Source organism: Dasypus novemcinctus, chromosome 4 (assembly GCF_030445035.2).
Source record: "Dasypus novemcinctus isolate mDasNov1 chromosome 4, mDasNov1.1.hap2, whole genome shotgun sequence".
Lineage (NCBI taxonomy): Eukaryota > Metazoa > Chordata > Mammalia > Cingulata > Dasypodidae > Dasypus > Dasypus novemcinctus.
The window spans coordinates 62,725,017-62,749,559 of NC_080676.1; positions in this window are offsets into that span (position 1 = coordinate 62,725,017).

Below are 24,543 nucleotides of genomic sequence, written 5' to 3' on the forward strand. Positions count from 1 at the left end.
CTTTACTTGTGATATTTTTACCATGTTTTTGTATCACAGTAATGCTGACCTCATAGATGAATTAGGAAGTGATGTCTTCTCTTGACTTCTTCGAAGAGTTTTGAAAATGATTGGTATTAATTTTTCTTTAAATATTTGGTAGAATTCACCTGTGACACCTTCTAGTCTTGGACTTTTCTTTGGTGGAATTGTTTTGCTTATTGATTCAATTTCTATACCTGTTACAGGTTTGTTGATATTTTCTATTTCTTCTTGAGTCAATTTGAGTAATTGTTGTATTTCTAGGATTTTTTCCCCATTTCTTCTAGATTACCTGGTTTGTTGGCGTACAATTGTTTATAATACTCTCTCATAATCTGTTTATATCTGTAAGGTCATTAATGACAACAACATTTTTCTTTCTAATTTTAATTATTTACATCTTCTCCCTTTTTTCTTTGTCAGTCTAGCTAAAAGTTTTTCAATTTTATTGACTTTATCAAAGAAGTATCTTTTTATTTTATTTACTCTCCTAATTGTTTTTCTATTCTCAACTTCATTTATCCCTTCTCCAATCATAATTTTTCCTTTCTTCTGCTAATGTTAGGTTTACTTGCTTTTGTTTTTCCAGGTCCTCAAGATTTAAAGTTAAGATATTAATTTGAGATCTTTCTTCTTGTTTAATATAGGCATTCATAGCTATAAATTTCCCTCTGAGCACTGCCTTTGCTGTATCCCATAAGTTTTGTATGTTGTGTTTTTGTTTTCATTTTTCTCTATGTTCTTATTTCCCTTATAATTTCTTCTTTAACCCATAGATTGTTTAAGAATGTACTGTTTAATTTCTACAAATTTTAAACATTTTCCAGTTTTTCTTCTGTTATTGATTTCTAGCTCCATTCCATTGTGGTCGAAGAGATTATTTTTTATAATTGCAATATTGTAAATTTTATTTAGACTTCTTAGGCCTTAATATATGTTCTATCCTAGAGAATGATCCTTGTGCCTTTGAAAAGAATGTGTATTCCATGATGTTTGGTGGAATGTTCTATATATGTTGGATAGGGGTAACTTGGTTTATAGCATTGTTTAGGAACTCTATTTCCTTATTGGTTTTCTGTTTAGAGATTCTATCCAGTATTGAAAGTGGTATATTGAAATCTCCAGCTATTATTGTAGAACTACCTATTTTTCCATTCAGTTATTCAATGTTTGCTTCATTTATATTGGTATTCTGCTTTTGGGTGCACATATATTTATAACTGTTAAATCTTCTTGTTGAATTGCCCCTTTTATCAATATATAATGCCTCCTTTCTCTTGTAAGTTTTTGATTTGAAGTCTATTTTGACTGATATTAATATAGCCACCCCCACTCTCTTTATATTACTATTTCCATGAAATATTTTTTCCCAGTCTTTCACTTTCAACTTATTTGTACCTATGGATCTAAGATGGGTCTCTTGCAAACAAGAGGTAATTGGGCCATGTTTTTTTATCCATTATGTCAATCTCTACCTTTTGATTCAAGAGTTTAATCCATTTATATTTAAGGAAATTACTGATAAGGCAAGATTTAGTCCTGCCAATTTTCTTATTATTTTTTAATCATAACTTTTTTTATTCCTCCTTTCCTCCATTATTGCCTTTCCTTCCTGTTAGATGAGCTTTTATAATGAGTCATTTAGAATCATTATCCTTTCCTTTAAAAAAAAAAGAAATCCAACATATTGTTTAGAATATTTATTCCCATCAAATAATAAAAGTAATGACTATTCACATATGGGAAATATATTTTAAAATCACCCTATTCCCACCACACAAAGACAATCACTGTTAACAGTGGGGAGATTTTCTCTGCTGTAATGTTAAACATAATTGTGAGTTGCTGAACTCAACTTCTTAATCAATTTTGACAAAATGAACAGGTTTTCAAAAACTTGTAATTCTGACTTCTTTCAAATGAAACCTGTTTAAGGCTACATCTCATTTGCCTCTCTTCACATCTTTAAAAAATTAAGAGCTCTAATAGAGCATTCATATTACATTGTTCTGAGAGCTTAAGTGGCTATTTCCAAAGATATGTGAACTAATAATCTATGGTTATATCTCAGGTTTACAGGGCCTGGTTTCAAAATGAGTTTCTGGAATATTGGCAATATACAGGCCACACCCACTTCATTTTATAGTCAAGTTTCTACGGAAAGTTCTTCCCAGTCCCTTTTTTCGTTTGTTCTCTTTTCTTCAACAATCAATTTTATTGATACATATTAATGAAGCATATATCTATCCAAAGTGTTCTTTGGATCAATATCAAAGATATTCAGTATAATCACATAGTTGTGCATTCATCATTGTAATCATTTTTATTTTCATTATTCCGATAATAATAATAATACAATACAAAAAATTTTTTTAAAACCCTCATCACTCAAGATCTCTCTATGCTTCCCCTGCCATGCATAGCTGCTATTCTGTTTCTGTCTTCCTAGTTTATTTGTATTTATATTTTATAAAAACAGTCATAAATGCAATATCACCCATATTTGTATTTTACATATGATTTGTTTATGTTATACAGTCCACTGTTACATTTTTAACCTTTCCTTCAAGTAATATATATATGGCTTTAGACTTACACTTTCAACCACTGTCATACCCAAATAATATCTCTGCTAGTTACAAACACTATGATATGCTTTCACCATTTCTATTCAATTCCAAACATTTATGAACAACCATTTTACCAATTCTACACAGATTAACCCTCAGCTTTCCATTCTTTATCCTCATTCTATTTTCTGATTACCTATATTCTAATTATTAACTCCATGAGTTTACCTAATATATTTAGTTAATAATAGCGCAATCATACAGTATTTGTCCTTCCATTTTTTACTTGCTTCACTCAACATAATGTCCTCCAGGTTCATCCATGTTTTCATTTCTTCTTACTACTACATAATATTATGTCATGTGTAAATATGACAATTTCTTTATCCGTTCTTCAATTGATGGACACCTGAATTGTTTTCAACTTTTGCCAATCACAGATAACACTGTTATGAACATCAGTATGCAGATGTCTGTTCATGTTACTGCTCTCAGTTCTTCTGGGTATATACCTTGTCTTGGTATTGCTGGGTCACATGGCAAGTCATATTCAATTTCCTTAGGAACTGTCAAACAGTCCTTCACAGTGGCAATACTATTCTACAATTCCACTACAGTGAATAAGCATTTCTATGTCTCCACATCCTCTGCAAATTTACAGTGTTCTGACTTTTTAATATTGGCCAGTCTATTAGATATGAAATGATATCTCATTGTAGTTTTGATTTGTATTTCCCTAAACACTAGTGATGTGGAACATTTTTTCATGTGTTTCTTGACCAATTATATTTCTTCTTTGGACAATAGTCTTTTCAAGTCTTTTCTGAGATCTTGATTCACTTCCATTGGTCAATCTGTCTGTAAGCTTGTACCATGCTGTTTTTACCACTGTAGCTAAGTAATGTGCTTTAAAGTCAGGAAGTGAGAGTCCTCCAACTTAATTCTTCTTCTTAAAGACATTTTTGGCTATTCAGGGCTTCTTACCCTTACAAATAAATTTGGTAATTGGCTTTTCAATTTCTGCAAAAAAGACCATTGGAATTTTTATTGGGATTGCATTGAATATGTAAATCAGTTTTTGTTGAATTGACATCTTAACGATATTTAGTTTTCCAATCCATGAATACATAATGTCCTTCTCTTTATGTAAGTCTTTTTCAGTTTCTTTCAACAATATTTTATAGTTTTCTGAATACAGGTCCTTTATGTCCTCAATTAAGTTTATTCCTAAACATTGGATTGTTTTCGTTGCTACTCTAAATATATGTTGGTGAATTTACTCTGATGACCAATTTCTCTCTCTTGTTTATTGTTTTGTTTTGTTTTGTTTTCCCAGAGCTCTTCTTTGATATTTGGTTCCACCTATTCTCAGTCTTTAAAATTTCCCATATTAGAGGTGGAGGCGTCTTTGGGACATGGAGCTGCCCTGGATGGTGCTTCAGAGGTAATCACTGGACATTGTAAATCCTCACAGGGCCCACTGGATGGAATGGAGGAGAGTATGGGCCATGATGTGGACCATTGTCTATGAGGTGCAGAGGTGCCCAAAGATGTACTTACCAAATCCAATGGATGTGTCATGATGATGGGAACGAGTGTTGTTGGGGGGGGGGGGGGAGAGGTGGGGTGGGGGGGTGGGGTTGAATGGGACCTCACATACATATTTTTAATGTAATATTATTACAAAGTCAATTAAAAAAAAACTTATAAAAGTATATGGTTCAAAATGTAAGCCATAATGTAAACCGACCATGGTTAGTAGCAATGCTTCAATATTTGTAATTATAGCAAATGTAATCCACGTGTAAAATGATATCAACAGGGTAGAGCACAAAAGGGGGAGAGTGTTAAGTACATGGGAATCCCCTATATTTTCTATGTGACTTTTTTGTAACCTAAAACTTCTTTCAAGCTTATAAAAGGAATAAAATAAGATACTGGAGGAACAAAAAATAAATAAATAAATAAATAAATAAAATTTCCCATATTAAATTATCAAAATCATACCAGGGACTCATTAAAGGGATGCAGATTTCCCCCAGGAGTTTGGTTAAGAGCAAACCAGGGACTCACTAACAGGATACAGACTATTCCCCAGGAGTTTGGCTAAAAGCAGTTTTTCTCCAAGAAATTTCCAGACCAGTCAGCAGATGGTGCTCGAAGGTGCACCTTTCCATGGAGATGTTTCTTTCAATCTCTGCTTTTCTGTGTTTTGGTCTGGTCAGATCTACTGGTCAAATTCACGGAAGAGAAGCCCCCCAACTCTCCCTCCTTTTTCCCTTGTAAAGGCCAACAGGAAGGAAGACATCTGTATCTCTTTTATTCAGCTGCAGTGAGCCAGGGGTTTACCCTGGCTTATTATATTGGGGGTGCGGGTGGGATCCCTTTCCCAGCCGTCACAGGGGTTTGGTAATTCACATTTGTTGTTTTGAATTCTTCATCTCTCTCTCCTTTGCCCTCTAGGAGTTGTGTAGCACTGTGCTGGTCTGCTGACTCCAAAGCAGATCCCTCAGACAACTTTTGGCCCTTTCTCCATTGTTTTTGTCAGAGAGTTCAGCCCTGCCCACCTACTCTGATGCCATCTTCCTAGAATTCAATCCTTTCCTTTTGTGTAGATTTTTAAAGATATTTTCTCTCTGCTTGCCATGGGGATTACAATTAGCATACTAAATCTATTACAATTTACTTTGTGTTGACCCAACTTGACTTCAATAACCTACACATACATAGTACCTATATCTCTTGCCCCCCACCATTGTTTGTGCTTTCTGTCTGCTTTCTGTGTCTGTTCATCTTGTACTCTCTGTGTCTGCGCATCTTCTTTTTAGGAGAAACTTAATCTGGGAGCTCCCATGTAGGAGGGAGAAGCCAAATCCCTCAAGCCACCTCCATTCCCTCCTTGCTGAGTCTCTCTCTCATTGTGTTTCCTCATATGTCTCCTCATTGTGTCTCTCATTGCATCATCTTATTGCATAAGTTTGTTGCGTCAGGTTGCTGTGTCAGCTTGCTGTACCAGACCATTGTGTCAGTTCACTGTCATGCTCATCTTCTTTAGACGGCACCAGGAACTGAACTTGTGACCTCCCATGTGGTAGGCGGGCACCCAACTGCTTGAGCTGCATCCTTCTCTGTTTTTCATGTCATAATTTACAACTAGTGTAATTTCTTGCATTGTGTGCCCAGTAAAAGAGATTTATACTTGTTTCTTATGTATTTGATTTTAAGCCTCAGAAGAAGTAAAAGACAGAATTACAAAATCAAATTAAATAAACCTGGCATTATACTTACCTCTATTATTACTTACACTAGTGATCTTTATTTCCTCATCCAGCTTTGAAACACTCTATAGAGTTCTTTCCTCTCTATGTGAAGGGCTCATTCTAATATTTCTTATAAGGCAGTCCATCAGACTAAGAACAAAAAGAGAAGGAAAAGGGAAAAAAAGAAGAAAAAGGGGAGAAAAAAGGAAAAAAACTTACTAACAAACAGACAAACACCCCCTAAACACACAAAACAGATATCTGCACATTGATGTTCATGGAAGCATTGTTCACAATCATCGAAAGATGGGAGCAATGTAATTATGTGTCAGTAAATGAATGAATATACATACAATAAAATATTATATAGAGAATATTATTCAGCTGTAAAAAGAAATGATGTTCTGATGAATGCAACAATGTGGATGAACCATGGAAACACCATGTTGAGTGAAATAGGCCAAAAACAAAAGGACAAATGTTGTATGATCTTACTGATATGAAATTATTAAAATAAGCTAATTAATAGAGTCAAACTTGAATGTAGTTCATCAGGAGCTGGAGTAGGGGTAGAGAAGGGAGAGATAATGCTTAAATTGTGCAGATTTCCTATCTGGGGTGTTTGAAAAGTCTTGTAAAGGATGCTGGTGATGGTAACACAACATTGTGAATGTAATTAACAGCAGTGAATTATATATTTGAATGTGTCTAAAAGGGGAAATTTTAGGCTATATATATGTGTGTTAGTAGAATATACATTTTTTTAAAATCACAGGACTGTACATCCTAAACAATGAATCATAATATAAACTATGGACTATACATAATTGTACAATGAAAAAAATATTTTTTCATCAATTGTAAAAGACAACACTAATGCAAGGTGTTAATAATAGAGAGTACATAGGAACTCTGTATTTTCTGCATAGTTTTTCTGTAAATCCACACTTCTTTAATAGAAAGAAAGAAAGAAAGAAAGAAAGAAAGAAAGAAAGAAAGAAAGAAAGAAAGAAAGAAAGAAAGAAAGAAAGAAAGAAAGAAAGAAAAGAAAGAAAGAGAGGTGAAGGAAAAAAGGAAAAAAAGAAAATACTAACAGACAAAATACTCCATACACACTAAATAAATAAATAAATACAAGAATAAATAATAAAGTGCACTATCTTTCTAAGTTTCTTGTTATGTGCCCATGGGAAGCCAGAAGCTGCTATTTTTGAAGGCCAAAACCTAGGCCAACAACGCTCTTTGTACCTCCCGGATCTGCTAAAGCCGAGAGGGGGGGGGGGGAGAGAGAGAGATAGAGAGAGAAAGGGAGGAATGGAGGGAGGGAGGGAGGAGAGAAGGAAAAGAAAAGAAAGAGCATTAACTTAGCTCTTTCTGTCCCCATCGATGCTGGTGTAAGCCAGAAGACAGTGCTTCTGAAGGAAATCAAGGCTAGTGTCTATGATGGGCCTTCAGGGATCTGCCAGACCAAACGGCACTAGAAAGAAAAAGAAGAAGCACAACCAATGAATAAGTGCACTAAACATTTAAGTCCTGTTAAATCCTGGTGTGAGGTCAGAACCACTGCTGCAGAGAAGGCCAAAATGTGGCCAGAGTCTATAGGAATTTATCAGACTAGGAAACACCTACACACAGAAGGAAACAAACAAGCAAAACCACACTAGCTCTTTACGTCCAGGGGGTCATGGTGGGAGGCTGGAATCCAGGGCCAAAGCTGAGAACAACTTCCATGCTAGTAGTATCTCAGGGATCCCCCAGACTGACCTGGACTCTGAACCCCAACGTTAGAGAACCAATGGAAGCTGGTCACTTGGTTCGTGCTTCCTCTGGCACTACTGTAGTTGTTCTAACTGTCCATTCTGATTTCAGGGCTACCACCTTGTTCATTTCTTTTTCCAGCTCTTTAATTTTTCTGGTGGAAGGCACAATTTATAAAATTTCTTTATCTGCCATTTAGTGCCTGCACTCTTTTTGGTTGTTCTTATATCAAGTTTTTAGCATCTTGCTTGGTCATCTACATTCAATTATAAAAGACTCTTCTGACCCAGCAACCAGTGAGCACCAGTTCAGTCCTCAGTCATGACCCAGGCTGGTTAGGACATGTAACTCTCTGTGCCTTAATTTACCCTCCAGTGAAATGGAATTTTCATTCCTGGCATGCCCACCTTACAGTGCAATAATTAGAATCAAATAAAGTAATAGATATGAAAAAGCAAAGTAAACTATCAATTGCAATGTCCCCATAGCACTAAAATCATATCTTGATTGCGTCACTTTGTATCATAACTTACCTGCATGCTATGTAATACATCTGTAACTGTCTTCCCTAATGGACTCTGAAGCCTGGGCTCATCAGTCTTGACAGCAAATTAACAGGGCATTTCTGTTATTCTCAAAAAGGCTTGGGTCTACCTAATACCAAGTGGTGTACAAAGGGGAGAAAAATCAGTACTCAGTTTCACATCATGGAGAACAAATATCCAAATATTTTATTACGTTATATTATTTTTTGAGAGCATGCAAACATTTATCATGCAATGACTAACTAATTTGAGATAATTTGTCAGCCTTTGCCATGAATCTACCAGGAGGTAAGAAGGAAACATGCTCGATACACATGCACACATACTCACACACGCACACCCTACACACCTCTTTCTGTACTCCTCTTTTATCCCATAACCCTGTAGCAGACTGTGTGTGTGTTGAAAGCAAAAAAAAAAACAAACCAAGAGAAGAATCACGGAGAGAAATCAGCACAGGAAGGATAAAAAGAGATTTCTTCTCTGTTTTTTGTTTTGTTTTGTTTTTGTTTCTGTTTTTTAAGTAAATAGATCAGGAAAGAAGGAAAAACTCAGAGTAACAAAACAAAGGGAAAGGCAAGGCAGGGCTAGTACTCACAAAGCATCCCCTAATGTCCTATACAATCCTACACCAGTGCCAAGGTCCTGCATATTGGTCCCACAGCTTTCTGAAGTGCCAAAGTGCAGGGAAAACATAATCCACAGATATAAAAGCTGTGTATCAGAGATAAACACACACACACCTTCAGAAACAGCACAATGTATCCCAGAATTGAGACTTGGAAATATTTTCTTCTGTGAACCCTCTTAAAGAGGACACTGTTGTGACCCATATCTATACACTTCCAATAAATAAAATAAAATCCTTTGACTGAATCATGCCAAGGTCAATAAAAGTAATTCTATGAGTGGCCAAAACTTTGCTTTAAATCAGAAGCTTTCTAGACCTGGTACCCAGTTGGCTGTCTGAAATAGCTGTGAGCCCTTGAGCATATTACATAACATCCTTTAGCTTGAGTTTACACATCTGAGAGAGAGGAGTAATAGCCTAAAATAGTTTGGGGGGGGGGGGCGGGCACGGGGCGGGAGATAAGTACAGAGTACCTGGCTAGAGTAAGGTCTCAATAAATGTAGGCTCCCTTCCCCACACGTGGACGCCCAGGAAAGCTGGGCAGAACCCGTGGAGTCGTAGTCCTAAATGAGAGGCTACTTTAGAATATAACCTCCTTTGACCAAAACCCTGCTTGTGCAGTTGGCAGATCTTTTATGAACCAAGCCCTTAATCCAAAATTAGGTTTCCAGTGCACATCTTTCAGACCTAACAGCTCTTTAATGAGCCCATTACATTAAGAGTTAATTTATAACAAGAAGCTTGGTAGTCCAGCTCTTTGCTCTACCCCCCTTTCATCTGCTCAGCAAGACCACAGACATTAACTACATGAATATATTTTATATTTTGAAAGGAAAAAAAAGAAAAGAAAAAAATGCAACCCTTGGATACTTATCCCTTCAAGGAAGTCTCAGACCTCAGGAACAACAAAGCACTGGTATATGGGATCCCTACAGAGTTCATGAATTTCAGATGCTTGTAAGAAATTATCTGTTTTGCTGGACTCTCGCTGGGATCAATCAGCCCCTCGGTGGTTGGTGCCAATTAAGAGCTAGTGTGATGCAAAGAGGATATTTTAAACAGTTTGACTCCAAGTACTTCTCTGTCCTCTTCCTACCTCCCTCCCTCCCTTCTCTAACTTTCACCAACCACCTTTTCAGTCACTTTCTCCTTTAACCATGACTCTTCTCTGAAAGTAATGCCACTTATCTCTTTTCTACAGAGACAGTTCACTGAAGTATTGCCTTCATCTCATAGATCTCTCCAACAGCTTGTTGTAGGATGCCATGTAGTTTAGGACCACAGCAGCCTTCTGTCTCTCTTGCTGCATCTGCCCCCTGAGTCTCAATCCATTCTCTACACTGCTGCCAAATTTACCTTCTGAAGATCAAGTCCAATCATGTCATTCCCCTACTCAAAATAAAGCCCCGGCTCTTTCTCATTGCCTGGAGCTCTACTAGCTCCCAGCTCCTTTCTTACCACTCCTGCTTTCCTAATCATTCTTGAAATTCCCTGAATACATTATACTGCATCTTTTCTTCATGCTCTTCCCTCTCCTTGAACTACCCACTTACACTAGCCTTCCAAATACATCCTTTAAGAGTCAGCGTGCTTTACTGGAAGTGTAGTTGGTGCTGGGGTTTAAGATATATCTAGGGGATTTGAATCTCTGGACTGAGAATATGATAGCCAGGCCCTGAGCCCCAACAGACTTCAACTCCTAAACTCTGATTTATTGGACTTACCCCACTCAGCTAACATGGAGTTGAAGAATGTCAACCACCACACCATGGAGCCTAGAGTGCCTACAACTGAAAGCAGGAGGATTGCATCCAGTATCCATGTGGAATCTGAGCCTCCTCTTGACATAGAGGTGCAACAGACACAACCAATCCAAGGTCCACAGAGAAAAGGTGGCATTGGTATGGGAAAAGTGGCCATGGTGGCTGATGGGTATGGGGAATGGGAGGAAGAGATGAGATGTGGAGGCGTTTTTTGGGACTTGGAGTTGTCCTGGGTGGTGCTTCAGGGACAATTACCAGACATTGTAAATCCTCCCAGGGCCCACTGGATGGAACGTGGGAGAGTATGGGCTGTGATGTGGACCATTGACCATGAGGTGCAGAGATGCCCAGAGACATACTTACCAAATGCAATGGATGTGTCATGATGATGGGAGTGAGTGTTGCTGGGGGGAGAGTGGTGGGGTGGGGGTGGTGGGGTTGAATGGGACCTCATATTTTTTGAATGTAATATTTTTACAAAATGAATAAAATTTAAAAAAATAAAAATAAAAATAAAATAAACTATTAAAAGAAAAAAAAGAGTCAGCGTAACAATTACCCCATCCAGGAAGCTTTTTCCAAGGGTCTCCTGATGACTTAGGTGTCCTGTGCTATATTCCCTGGTACTAGTGCTTGCTTCTAGTGTAGTATTTATAAAACTGCAATATTATAGCCAGTTATCTTGTCTTTCTGAATCCCCCACCTCCAACTAAACTATGTATCTCTGGTGTCTGGAATAGGATCTCATCTACGGAGTAAGTCAGGATTTCTCAAACCTGGCTGCTCGTCAGAAACACCAGGACAAGCTTGTTCTCAACTGTGATTCCTTAACCTTATTCTGGGCCTATTAAATCAGAATATCTCTCAAGGAGGGAGTCCAAGTTTGTATAACTTTTTTTTTTTTTTTAATGTGCTTCCTTTAAGGAAGTCTTTTTTTTTTTTATTGACTTTGTAATAATATTACATTAAAAATATATATGTGAGGTCCCATTCGACCCCACCCCCCCACCCCCCCTCTCCCCCCCCCCCAACAACACTCGTTCCCATCATCATGACACATCCATTGGATTTGGTAAGTACATCTTTGGGCACCTCTGCACCTCATAGACAATGGTCCACATCATGGCCCATACTCTCCTCCATTCCATCCAGTGGGCCCTGTGAGGATTTACAATGTCCAGTGATTACCTCTGAAGCACCATCCAGGGCAGCTCCATGTCCCAAAGACGCCTCCACCTCTCATCTCTTCCTGCCTTTCCCCATACCCATCGTCCACCATGTCCACTTTTCCCAATCCAATGCCACCTCTTCTATGTGGACATTGGATTGGTTGTGTCCATTGCACCTCTATGTCAAGAGGAGGCTCAGATTCCACATGGATGCTGGATGCAATCCTCCCACTTTCAGTTGTAATCACTCTAGGCTCCATGGTGTGGTGGTTGTCCTTCTTCAACTCCATCTTAGCTGAGTGTGGTAAGTCCAATAGATCAGATTGTAGGTGCTGGAGTCTGTTGAGGCTCAGGACCTGGCTATCACATTGTCAGTCCAGAGATTCAAATCCCCTAAATATATCTTAAACCCCAACATTAACTGCACCTCCAGCACATTAGCATGAAAGTCTTATGAAGGGAGATCCCATCTGAGTCCAGATTCATCACACATAAACACCATTTCCAAAGAGGGGCCATCTGCCCTGGTAGTTAACCCCATCGGCCATGACCATAACTCCCATGGGTCTCTTTAGCCCTCAAAGGAACCAATATCTGGGGGTTGTATCTGCTTTATCTGTCTCTCTGACTCTGCTCAGTTGTGCATGAGGGCAATCCTTCTGCCAGCCTCCAGACTCATTTTTAGAAACTCGTAGCCATATAAACTCATTTCTCCTTTTCATTTCCCCCTTACTTTAGGTCAAACAGCATTTTAAAGTCATGGTATTTTATGTAGACGTGGATATTCTGCTGATCCGCATTGAACCTTCCGTATAAGGTCATTTTCCAGTTGCATCATCAGTTGGTAGTTGATAGTGGTCCCTCGTTGCCAGGGAGGGCTCATCCCCGGGTGTCATGTCCCACGCTGGGGGGAAGGCATTGCATTTACATGCTGAGTTTGGCTTCGAGACTGGCCACATTTGAGTAACATGAAGGCTGACAGGAGGAAATTCCCAGGCACAAAGTTGTTCTAGGCCTTGTTCTTATTTTGGGTTTATCAGCTCACAAGCATAGTCATTAGCATCAGGGGCTCACTGTTGAACCCTCACTCCCTCCCGGTCCCCGCCACTGTACCTGGGAGACTGTCGCTGCTCCCCTAGGGACCACAACAGAGCACCACTGGCCAGGAACCCAGTACCCCCCCTGTTGTGGTTTTTAATTGTTGCCACTGTGAGTATATCCAAACATTACCATGCACCCTGGACATATGTTCTGTACAGCTCCCTGTCAGCCATATATCACCTGTCATTGGTATCCCATACCAGTATCCCTCCATTGCCATTGTTGAAACACTCTGTGATCCAGAACTCCCCGAAATTTGAAGCCCAATATAATGTCATGGTCCCTTACTAGGGAATGGCATATAGCGATGGGTTTGAAGGATAGATAAAGAACTTGGATAAAGTTAGATAAAGAACTTAGATAAAGAATGTTGACTTGAAAAAATTCCACATCCTATCTTTTTCTTTTTTTTTTTTTTTCCCCCCCTAATTATTCAGCTTTTCTTCACAGGAGTCCTAGACCACAGCAATGTATATATATAATATACAGCACTCCCACACATCCACCAGAAAACCTTTTCCCTTCCACAGTGATACTCTTACGCCCTATTCATATCATATTTACTTAAAGTGATGTACAGAGTCTGAGACATTAGCTTTCTAACAAGGTAACATCTGTGCTTACATTATGGTGCATACTTTAGGATACACAGTTCTTTACATTTTTAGTTATCCTATGTTTTACATTATGGTTTACATTATCAGTCTGTCATCTCCTATATGTTATGGTGTAATATTACATGTTTTATATCCATCCTTGTGTACTCTCAAGAAACTCCTCTCTTACCCCCCCATTTACTTTGGTTCCACACATTTAACGTCCATTTTCCCTTCCACCTTGGTGCCCACAGTGACAGCCAACCTCCGTTTCCTGAGGAGCCACTTCCAGAGATAGATGGAATAGTGTTCAGGGCCTAACTTGCTCAACTGCCCCAATGCCCTGGGAGCCACCCTTTCTCTCGAGGGATACAGTTCCCTCTATTTGATGGCATTAGTCCTCCCCAGGATGTGGGTCCACCCCCACTCTCACTACTTGGGTTTCTACCCCATGGTGTCACCCACTCTGGCAGAATGAGCATTTAGACATTCCCCAGGAGCCCGTCCTGCATCAGACCCTCCCCTCCGAGCATTCTAAACAGGTAACCCTCTTTATTATATTTTGATATGATTTTCTCGGCATTTTACTCTCCACCAACACCTGACCCTCTCCTGTGTTCGTATGCTACCCCTCCCTCCCCCCACTTTTGGGCAACGTTACCCATCCGTCCCTCCCCAGCCACCCTCAAACCCGCAAAGCCCCAACCAAAGGCAACCCCTTGCCCCCCTTTTATCTCTTCTTTGTGTTCATACTTACCACCATCTCGTCTTAAATTCCACCCTTGCAGACATCGGCTCATATCCTTCCTCCACCCTCCGATTTCCTGTAAGCCTATCGTTCAGTCTCTTGCTATCTAGGGCAGCTTGGTTATTTCATATCATTGAGGTCATGTAGTATTTGTCCTTCAATGTCTGGGTTGCTTCACTCAACATAAGGTTCTCAAGATTCATCCATGTTATCACATGTGTTTGTAGTGTGTTTGTTCTTACAGCCGAGTAGTATTCCATTGTGTGTATATACCACATTTTATTGATCCACTCATCTGTTGATGGGCATTTGGGTTGATTCCAACTTTTGGCAATAGTGAACAATGCTGCTATGAACATTGGTGTACATATATCGGTTTGTGTCCTTGTTTTCAGTTCTGCTGGGTATATACCCAGCAGTGGTATTGCTGGGTCATATGGCAAATCTATGGCTAGTTTTTTGAGAAACCGCCATACTGTCCTCCAGAATGGTTGGATCCTTCTGCATTCCCACCAGCAGTGGATGAGTGTTCCCCTTCCTTCACATCCTCTCCAGCACTTGTATTCTTCTGTTTTTTTCATAGCTGCCAATCTTATGGGTGTAAGATGGTATCTCATTGTAGTTTTGATTTACATTTCCCTGATAGCTAGAGATTTGGAACATTTTTTCATGTGCTTTCTTGCCATTTGTATTTCTTCTTCGGAGAAGTGTCTGTTTAAGTCTTTTTCCCGTTTTTTAAATGGGTTGTTTATCTTTTTATTTTCAAGATATAGGAGTTCTTTATATATGCAAGTTATAAGTTTCTTATCAGATATATGATTGCCAAATATTTTCTCCCACTGTGTGGGCTCCCTTTTTACTTTCTTGACAAACTCCTTTGAGGTGCAGAAGGCTTTAATTTTGAGGAAGTCCCATTTATCTATTAGTTCTTTTGCTGCTCGTGCTTTTGGTGAGATATTCATAAATCCATTTCCTATTACAAGGTCCTGTAGATGTTTCCCTACACTGCTTTCTAAGGTTTTTATGGTCTTGGCTCTTATATTTAGGTCTTTGATCCATCTTGAGTTGATCTTTGTATAAGGTGTGAGATGGTAATCCTCTTTCATTCTTCTACATATGGCTATCCAGTTCTCCAGACACCATTTGTTGAATAGGCCACTCTCTCCCAGTTGAGAGGGTTTGGTGGCTTTATCGAATATTATGTGGTTGTATATGTGAGGTTCTATATCAGAGTTTTCAATTCGATTCCATTGGTCTATGTGTCTCTCCTTATGCCAATACCATGCTGTTTTCACCACCGTAGCTTTATAGTATGTTTTGAAGTCAGGTAGTGTGATTCCTCCAATTTCGTTTTTCTTTTTCAGTATGTCTTTGGCTATTCGGGGTCTCTTTCCTTTCCAAATAAATTTCATAGTTAGTTTTTCTAGTTCCTTAAAGAAGGCTGCGTTGATTTTTATTGGGATTGCATTGAATGGGTAGATCAGTTTTGGTAGGATAGACATCTTAATAATGTTCAGTCTTCCTATCCATGAACAAGGAATAGTCTTCCATTTATTTAGGTCTTCTTTGATTTCCTTGAACAATCTTGTATAGTACTCGGTGTATAAGTTCTTTACCTCTTTAGTTAAATTTATTCCTAAGTATTTGATTTTTTTATTTACTATTGTGAATGGTATTTGTTTCTTGATTTCCTCCTGATCTTGCTCATTATTGGTGTACAGAAATGCTACTGATTTTTGCGCATTGATCTTATAACCTGCGACTTTACTAAACTCATTTATGAGTTCTAGAATCTTCGTTGTAGATCTCTCAGGGTTTTCTATGTATAGGATCATGTCATCTGCAAATAATGAAATTTTGACTTCTTCCTTTCCAATTTGAATGCCTTTTATTTCTGGTTCTTGCCTCAGTGCTCGAGCAAGTACTTCTAAGACAATGTTAAATAGGAGCAGAGACAGTGGGCATCCTTGTCTTGTTCCTGAGTTTAGAGGGAAGGAGTCTAGGATTTCTCCATTGTAAACAATATTGGCTTTAGGTTTTTCATATATACTCTTTATCATGTTCAAAAAATTCCCTTGTATTCCAATCTTTTGGAGTGTTTTTATCAAGAAAGGGTGCTGTATTTTGTCAAATGCTTTTTCTGCATCAATTGATATAATCATGTGATTTTTTTCCTTCAATCTGTTTATATGGTGTATTACGTTGATTGATTTTCTTATGTTGAACCATCCTTGCATACCTGGGATGAATCCCACTTGGTCGTGGTGTATAATACGTTTAATGTGTTGTTGAATACGATTAGCAAGTATTTTGTTAAGTATTTTTGCGTCTAGGTTCATTAGAGAAATTGGTCTGTAATTTTCCTTTCTTGTGATGTCTTTGTTTGGCTTTGGTACTAGGGTAATGTTGGCATCGTAGAAGGAGTTGGGTAATGTTCTTTCTGTTTCGATGTTTTGGAATAGTTTCAGCAGGATTGGTGTCAGTTCTTTCCGGAATGTTTTGTAGAATTCACCTGTGAAGCCATCTGGCCCTGGGCTCTTCTTAGTTGGGAGATTTTTAATAACTGATTCTATCTCTCTGCTTGTGATTGGTTTGTTAAGATCATCAATTTCTTCTTTTGTCAATATGGGCTGCTTATGTGTTTCTAGGAATTTGTCCATTTCCTCTAGATTGTCATTTTTGTTGGAATATAGTTTTTCAAAATATCCTCTTATGATAGTCTTTATTTCTGTGGGGTCAGTGGTGATATCGCCTTTCTCATTTCTTATTTTGTGTATTTGCATCTTCTCTCTTTTTTTCTTTGTTAGTGTTGCTAAAGGTTTGTCAATTTTGTTAATCTTCTCAAAAAACCAGCTCTTGGTCTTGTTTATCTGTTCAAGTGCTTTCTTATTTTCTATTTCATTTAGTTCTGCTCTTATCTTTGTTATTTCCTTCCTTCTTCTTCCTGTTGGGTTACTTTGTTGTTGTTTTTCTAATTCCTTCAAATGTGCAGTTAGTTCTTCAATTTTTGCTCTTTCTTCTTTTTTGATATATGAATTTATGGCTATAAACTTCCCTCTCAGTACTGCTTTTGCTGCATCCCATAAATTTTGGTATGTTGTGTTATCATTATCATTTGTTTCAAGGTAGTCATTGATTTCTTTTGAGATTTCCTCTTTGACCCACTGTTTTTCTAAGAGTGTGCTGTTTAATTTCCAAATCGTGGTGTGAAATCTGGGCTTCTGTTCCTTGCAAATCTCCAGCTTGACTCCACTGTGGTCAGAGATAATGTTTTGTATGATTTCAATCTTTCTGAATTCGTTCAGCCTTTCTTTGTGGCCTAGCATATAATCTATCTTGGAGAATGATCCATGTGCGCTTGAGAAAAATGTATATCCTGCTGTGTTTGGGTGTAGCGATCTATATATGTCTATTAGGTCGAGCTCCTCTAATATACTATTCAGATGTTTTGTTTCTTTGGTGATTCTCTTTTGAGATGTTCTGTCCAGAGTTGATAGTGGTGTATTAAAATCCCCCACTATAATTGTAGATGTATCTATTCTTTCACTTAGTTTTTCCAGCGTTTGCCTGACGTATTTAGAGGCACGCTTGTTAGGGGCATAGATATTTATGATTGTTCGATCTTCTTGACAGATTTTCCCTTTGACTAAAATGTAGTATCCTTCTTTGTCTCTCACAATTGTTTCACATTTAAAGTCTATTTTGTCTGATATTAATATAGCTACTCCTGCCTTTTTTTGGTTATTGTTAGCTTGTATGATTGTTTTCCAGCCATTCACTTTCAATCTCCATGCGTCTCTGGGTCTAAGATGAGTCTCTTGTAGGCAGCATATGGATGGGTCATATTTCCTTATCCAATGTCCCGGTCTGAATCTTTTGATAGGTGAGTTTAATCCATTGACATTCAGTGTTATTACTATCAAGGAATTATTTGTGTTAGCCATATTTTGATTGGATTTGTGTTTGTCATATTTTGTTTGTATATTTTTTTTTGTCTTTTTTGTTGTTGTTGTTGGTCTTATACTCTCCTCCAACTTTGCCTTTCCTGTTTTTTCTTTCTTCCTGCAGAACTCCCTTTAGAATTTCTTGAAGGGGAGGTTTCTTGTTGGTATACTCTTTCAGTTTCTGTTTGTCTGCGAATATTTTGAACTCTCCATCATGTTTGAATGCTAGTTTAGCTGGATAGAGTATTCTTGGTTGGAAATTTTTTTCCTTTAGTACCTTGACTATATCATACCACTGTCTTCTTGCCTCCATGGTTTCAGAAGAGAAATCAGCACTTAATCTAATTGAGCTTCCCTTGTATGTGATGGTTTTCTTTTCTCTTGCTGCTTTTAGGATTTTCTCTTTGTCTTGAGCATTGGATAATTTGACAAGTATATGTCTTGGGGTGGGCCTGTTGGGGTTTATGACTTGTGGAGTGCGCTGTGCTTCTTGGATATGTACATCTGTCTCTTTCAGTAGATTTGGGAAGTTTTCAGCCATTATTTCCTGCAACACTCCTTCTGACCCCTTTCCCTTCTCTTCACCTTCTGGAATGCCTATAATACGTATGTTTGAGCGTTTTGCATTGTCATTCAGGTCCCTAAATCCTAATTGGATTTTTTCTATCTTCTTATTGACCCCTTCTACTATCTGTTTGATTTCTGATGTACTGTCTTCCACATCACTAATTCTCTGCTCTGTCTCTTCTAGTCTGCTGATATTTGCTGCAAGTGTATTTTTGATTTCTTGAACTGTGGTGTTCATTCCCATCATATCTGTTATGTTTTTGCGTATGTCTGCAATTTCCCCTCCAAGTGATGTCTTCATGTTGTTAACCTCTTTCATTACTGCATCAAATTTGTCGGTGATAAATGTTCTGAGATCTTTCATTGCTTGTGCCAAGTTTTGCTCCCCTTCGTGATTATTGGTTTGTTGATTGGATTCAGCCATGTTTTCCTGATTATTGGTTTGGTTTGTAGATTTTTGTTGCTTTCTGGTCATCTCTTTATTTTGACGAATTTAATCAGTTCCTTAGCTTCTTTGTCTGCTCTTGGAGGTTAATTAGTTGTTATTTTTGCATAGGTGTTATATCTTCTCTTTGTCACTTTTTTCTTCTTATTCTAGTTACTTGTTGTTGGTTAAGTTCACTTTAGAGGAAAGTATTAGTGTTGGGGAAAGGCAATTGTGTAAGCAAGGGAAAAGTGTAAAGTAGTATTGGTGATGTATGTTAACAAAGCAAGAATATGAGATCTGGGAGGATGGAGGTTAGATTCATGTAGATTGTATAGAGTTATAGCTGTAGGTAGAGTACCTTTTATGTAGTAGATGACTGAATATGGGAGGAATATGGTATGAACTACAAAGCTATTGTTTTCATGAGAGAGGGAAAAAGAAAAGAAAGGTAGGCGTTTCAAGAGTGGATAACAGACAGAAAACAGAACAAAGGTATTAGAAATTAAGAGTTAGACACTTTGTGGATCAAAGAATGGGAGGTGGGGGGTGGAATATAGGAGAGATAGTAGATGATAGTGGATATCAAGATGCAGGGGAAGGGGGATAGTGTAGGTAGCCTAAATCAGTTCACACAGAAATGAGGCAGTGGAGGATCGGAAAACCCAGCAAATGTGAGGTGTTCCCTGTAGCACCTATTGTATACTTGAATTAAAATAAAATGAGTGGAAGATGAGGGACAAGAGGGAAAGAGAAAACCGAAAAAAAAAAAACTAATTATAATAAAGAAAAAAAGGAAAGACAAGAAGAAAGGAAGAAAGAAAAAGAGGATGGGCAAACAGTGGGGAACAGATAGGGGGAAGAGAGATACAGGTATACACGTGTCACAATTGCAACACTATCTAAAACAACAACTTCCCCCCACTTTGCCCTAAAACCCCCCGTCTGTCTGCCCAAATGGGTGGGTCTGCAAGCACCTCCCTTCCCACAAACCCCCAATAGGCCGCCCAGGGCCCACGAACTCCCCAGTACTGCAGATGCTCCAAAAAAAAAAAAAAAAAAAACAAACAAAGAACAGAAACCCCTCCGCAGGCCCGGCTCCGCCCGCCGCTGCCCGCCGCGGAGGCCTGGACCGGCTCTGCCCGGCTCCTTATGCCGCCGTGGCCTGGCCTGGCTCCGCTCGCTACAGCGGCCCAGCCGGCTCCCGCGTCCACCTCCCGCCACCGCAGCCTGGACCGGCCCTGCCCGGCTCCGTACGCCGCCGCGGCCTGACCCGGCTCCGCCTGGCTCCGCTCGCTACAGCGGCCCGGCCCAGCTCCGGCGTCCGCCTCTCGCCGCTGCGGCCTGCACCGGCCCCGCCCGGCTCCCTACGCCGCCGCGGCCCGGCCCGGCTACGCCCGGCTCCACTCGCTACAGCGGCCTGGCCCGGCTCCGGCGTCCGCCTCTCGCCGCCACGTCCTAGACCAGCCCCGCCCTAGACCGGCCCTGCCCGGCTCCGTACGCCGCTGCGGCCTGGCCCGGCTCCGCCTGGCTCCGCTCCCTACAGCAGCCCGGCCCGGCTCCGGCGTCCGCCTCTTGCCGCCACGTCCTAGACCGGCCCCACCCTAGACCGGCCCTGCCCGGCTCCGTACGCCGCTGCGGCCTGGCCCGGCTCCGCCCGGCTCCGCTCGCTACAGCGGCCCGGCCCAGCTCCGGCGTCCGCCTCTCGCCGCCGCGGCCTGCACCGGCCCCGCCCGGCTCCGTACGCCGCCGCGACCCGGTCTGGCTACGCCCGGCTCCGCTCGCTACAGCGGCCCGGCCCGGCTCCGGCATCCGCCTCTCGCCGCCACGTCCTAGACCGGCCCCGCCCGGCTCCATACGCCGCCGCGGCCCGGCCCGGCTCCGCCCGGCTCCACTCGCTACAGCGGCCCGGCCCGGCTCCGGCGTCCGCCTCTCGCCGCCGCGGCCTACACCGGCCCCGCCCGGCTCCGTACGCCGCCGCGACCCGGCCCGGCTACGCCCGGCTCCGCTTGCTACAGCGGCCCGGCCCGGCTCCGGCTTCCGCCTCTCGCCGCCGCGTCCTGGACTGGCCCTGCCCGGTTCCGTACGCTGCCGCGGCCCGGCCCGGCTAAGCCCGGCTCCGCTCGCTACAGCGGCCCAGGCCCAGCTCCGGCGTCTGCCGCCCGCCGCCGCAGCCTGAACCGGCCCCGCCCAGCTCCGCACGCCGCTGCGGCCCGGCTCGGCCCGGCTCGGCCCCGCCCGGCCCCGCTCGCCGCCGGCGCAGCCCGGCCCGGCTCCGGCGTCTGCCGCTGCGGCCCGGCCTGGCTCAGCCCCACCGAGCGGGACTAGATGCCTCGTCTCCGCCTACCCAAGGAGGGAATCCTCTACAGGTAGCTGGGATCTCCGTGTATATTTCACAGACGGATCCTCTCTGTTACCTTCCCTCCAAATCAATGTCCAGACACCTCCGGACCAGCAAAAATCCCGAAACAATCCGGTCCCAAAGAGTCTCCAACGCCGCCCAGCCGATTCCCTGCAGAAGACCCTAACAGGGATGTTCACTCAGCCGCCATCTTGCCCCCTCTTGTATAACTTTTTTAAAGTTTCACTGATGAAGTGCACCACTCGTTAAGAATAATGTATGCATCTCAATTGACACAAAAATCATTTGACAAGATCCAGTACCCCTTCTTGATAAAAGCACTTAGAAACTAAGAATAGAGGAAAACTTCCTCAAAATGATAAAGAACATATATGAAAAACCCACCACTAACATCATACTTAATGGTGCGAGACTGAAAGCTTTCCCTATAAAAACAGGACCAAGACAAGGATGCCCACTGTCACCACTGTTATTCAACATTGAACGGGAAGCTCTTGACAGAGCAATTAGGCAAAGAGAAAGAAATACAAGGCATCTAAACTTGAAAAGAAGAAGTAAAAGCTTTCCTCTTTGCATATGCAGGGTCCTATGTGTAGAAAATCCTGAAAAATACACAAGAGAACTGCTAGAACTAATAAATAAGATCAGCATGGCATAAGATCAACGTGAAAAATTGGTAGTGTGTCTGTACACTAGTAATAAGCAATCAGAACAAGAAACCAAGAAAAAAAATCCATTTATAATAGCAGTTAAAAGAATCAAATATCTGGGAATAAATCCAACCAAGGATGTAAAGGACTTGTACACAGAAAACTACAAAACATTGCTAAAAAAATCAAAGACCTGAATAAATAGAAATATATTCTATATTCATGGATTGGAAGACTAAATATTGTTAAGAGGTCAATTCTACCCAAAGCAATTTACATACTCAATGCAATCCCAATAAAAATTCTAACAACTTTTTTTCAAAAATGGAAAAGTCAATCATCAAATTTATATAGAAGGATATGGAAGAGTAAGGGGTCCTGAAGAGCCAAAGCCATCCTGAAAATGAATGAACTTGGAGGACTAAGACTTCCCAATCTTAAAATTTATAACTAAGCCATAGTAATCAAAACAGCATTGCCTGGCACAAGAAGAGACATACAGACCAAAGGAATTGAATTGGGAGCTCAGAAATCAACCCTAACATTTATGTGCAATTGATTTTTGACAAGGGACAAAGACCACTCAATTGGGAAAGAAGAGTCTCTTCAACAAATGGTGCTGAGAACACTGGAACTCCATGGACAAAAGAATAAAAGGGAACTCCTACCTCACACCATATATAATCAGTTCAAAATGGATCAAAGATCTAAATATAAAAGCCAGAATGATCAAATTCCTAGAAGAAAATGTAGGGAAGTATTTGAGGATCTTGTGCTATGCAATGGTTTCTTAGTCTTTATACCCAAAATACAAGCAACAAAAGTAAAACTAGTAAATGGGACTTCATTTATTGGTACACAGAAAACTATATTTCCTAGGCATCCACATGGGGGGAAGTGAGCCTACGTTTATTGAGACCTTACTCTACACCAGGTACTTTGTACTTATTCCCCGCCCCACCCCCCCAAAAAAACTATTTTAGGCTATTACTCCTCTCTCAGATGTGTAAACTCAAACTAAAGGATCTTATATAACATGGATGGATGAATTAACATGAATGTGCCCATTTTAGATATGCTGAAACAAGTTTTAAGAGTGGGAAATTTGGCCCAGATTGCAAAAAGAACACTTTTTGAGAGAGAATGATACAAAGGGGTATAGAATAGAGTCTTTCTTGACTAGAGTTATTTGTTTACATGCTAATTCCTTCAATTACTCTCTAAGCTTTAGCAGACAGGGATTATGTCAATTTAAAAATTTACTAGTCTGACCCAGTGTTTATCTTATAGTAGGCACTCACTAAATATTTGTTGAGGGAAAACAACAAAGAGCACTGTCCTTGCAGGTAGGAACCTTGAGTATTAATACAAGCTGTGGCATTAACTACTACTTATTCCAGGGCAAGAATTCCCTTATATCTGAGTATCCCCATCTACCCAAACAAAGAGGCAAACTAGATGATCAACAGTTACTTTCAGGCCTGACATTCTTATTCCAATGAGTGGAGAAAAGCTTGAGTTTGAAATTTGGCCTGATGAATGGAAGGCCTTTGGGTTATTAGTGGAGGTGTTGCCTGAGATTCAGAGGAGGATGTGACTTGTTTATAATGTACCATTTAGATCATCAGTGAATGTGGCTAGAATGGAGTGCTGCCCTGGGGGCTAACTGAGATGCCTACCTTGTCATTCAGACACTGGCAAAGACCTCCTGCTCTTGACCACATGGAGTCACCACCATAGAAGTTTCCAACATTTAAGAGCTCACTCCCTGGAAGAGCATGGCATGTTGGGTAGGTTGGTGGGGATGCTGTGTTCTCTGACCGCCTCCCCCCCCCGGGGAATAACCACAACCTCACACATACATCCAGAGTTATGGGTTTCAAATCAGACAGATCAATTCTCTCTACTGATTTTCACCACTTTTAGTGGGAAGATGGAGCATTAGAGAGGCAGAGGGATCACGTGTCTCCCAGAAAAAAATAGCTAGAGATCAGGTGATAACTGGAGGGCTGCTCTGGGGCTCAGGACACCAGAGGAAGGCAAGACACCACACAGAAGAGAGAAGGACAAAGGAAAGGAGTCTCAGCTGGTTGAAAAATCCTGTGAGTAGAGCTGCAAAAGCAGCAGTGGGTGCCCTTTCCCCCACCGACAGAGAAAATAGCAGACTGCAGACAGTAGCAGCTGTGGACTGCAGTGGCTGCAGACTGAGGGAGTTGCAGGGGTCCTCTTCCCCAAGAAAGGAGAGAGGGAAGGACACAGCCTACAGCAAATTCAGATTTTGGTAGTAAATTTGGTCTGCTGCCTGCAGGCATTACACACTTCCAGGCAGAATGGGGCTGCAACATTGTTTGCCCTGAGAGCCAGCAGGGAACTAAAGATAATTTGCCTTCTCGAACACCCTGCCTACTGCCATAGGCTGGTTCCTGAAGAGGCA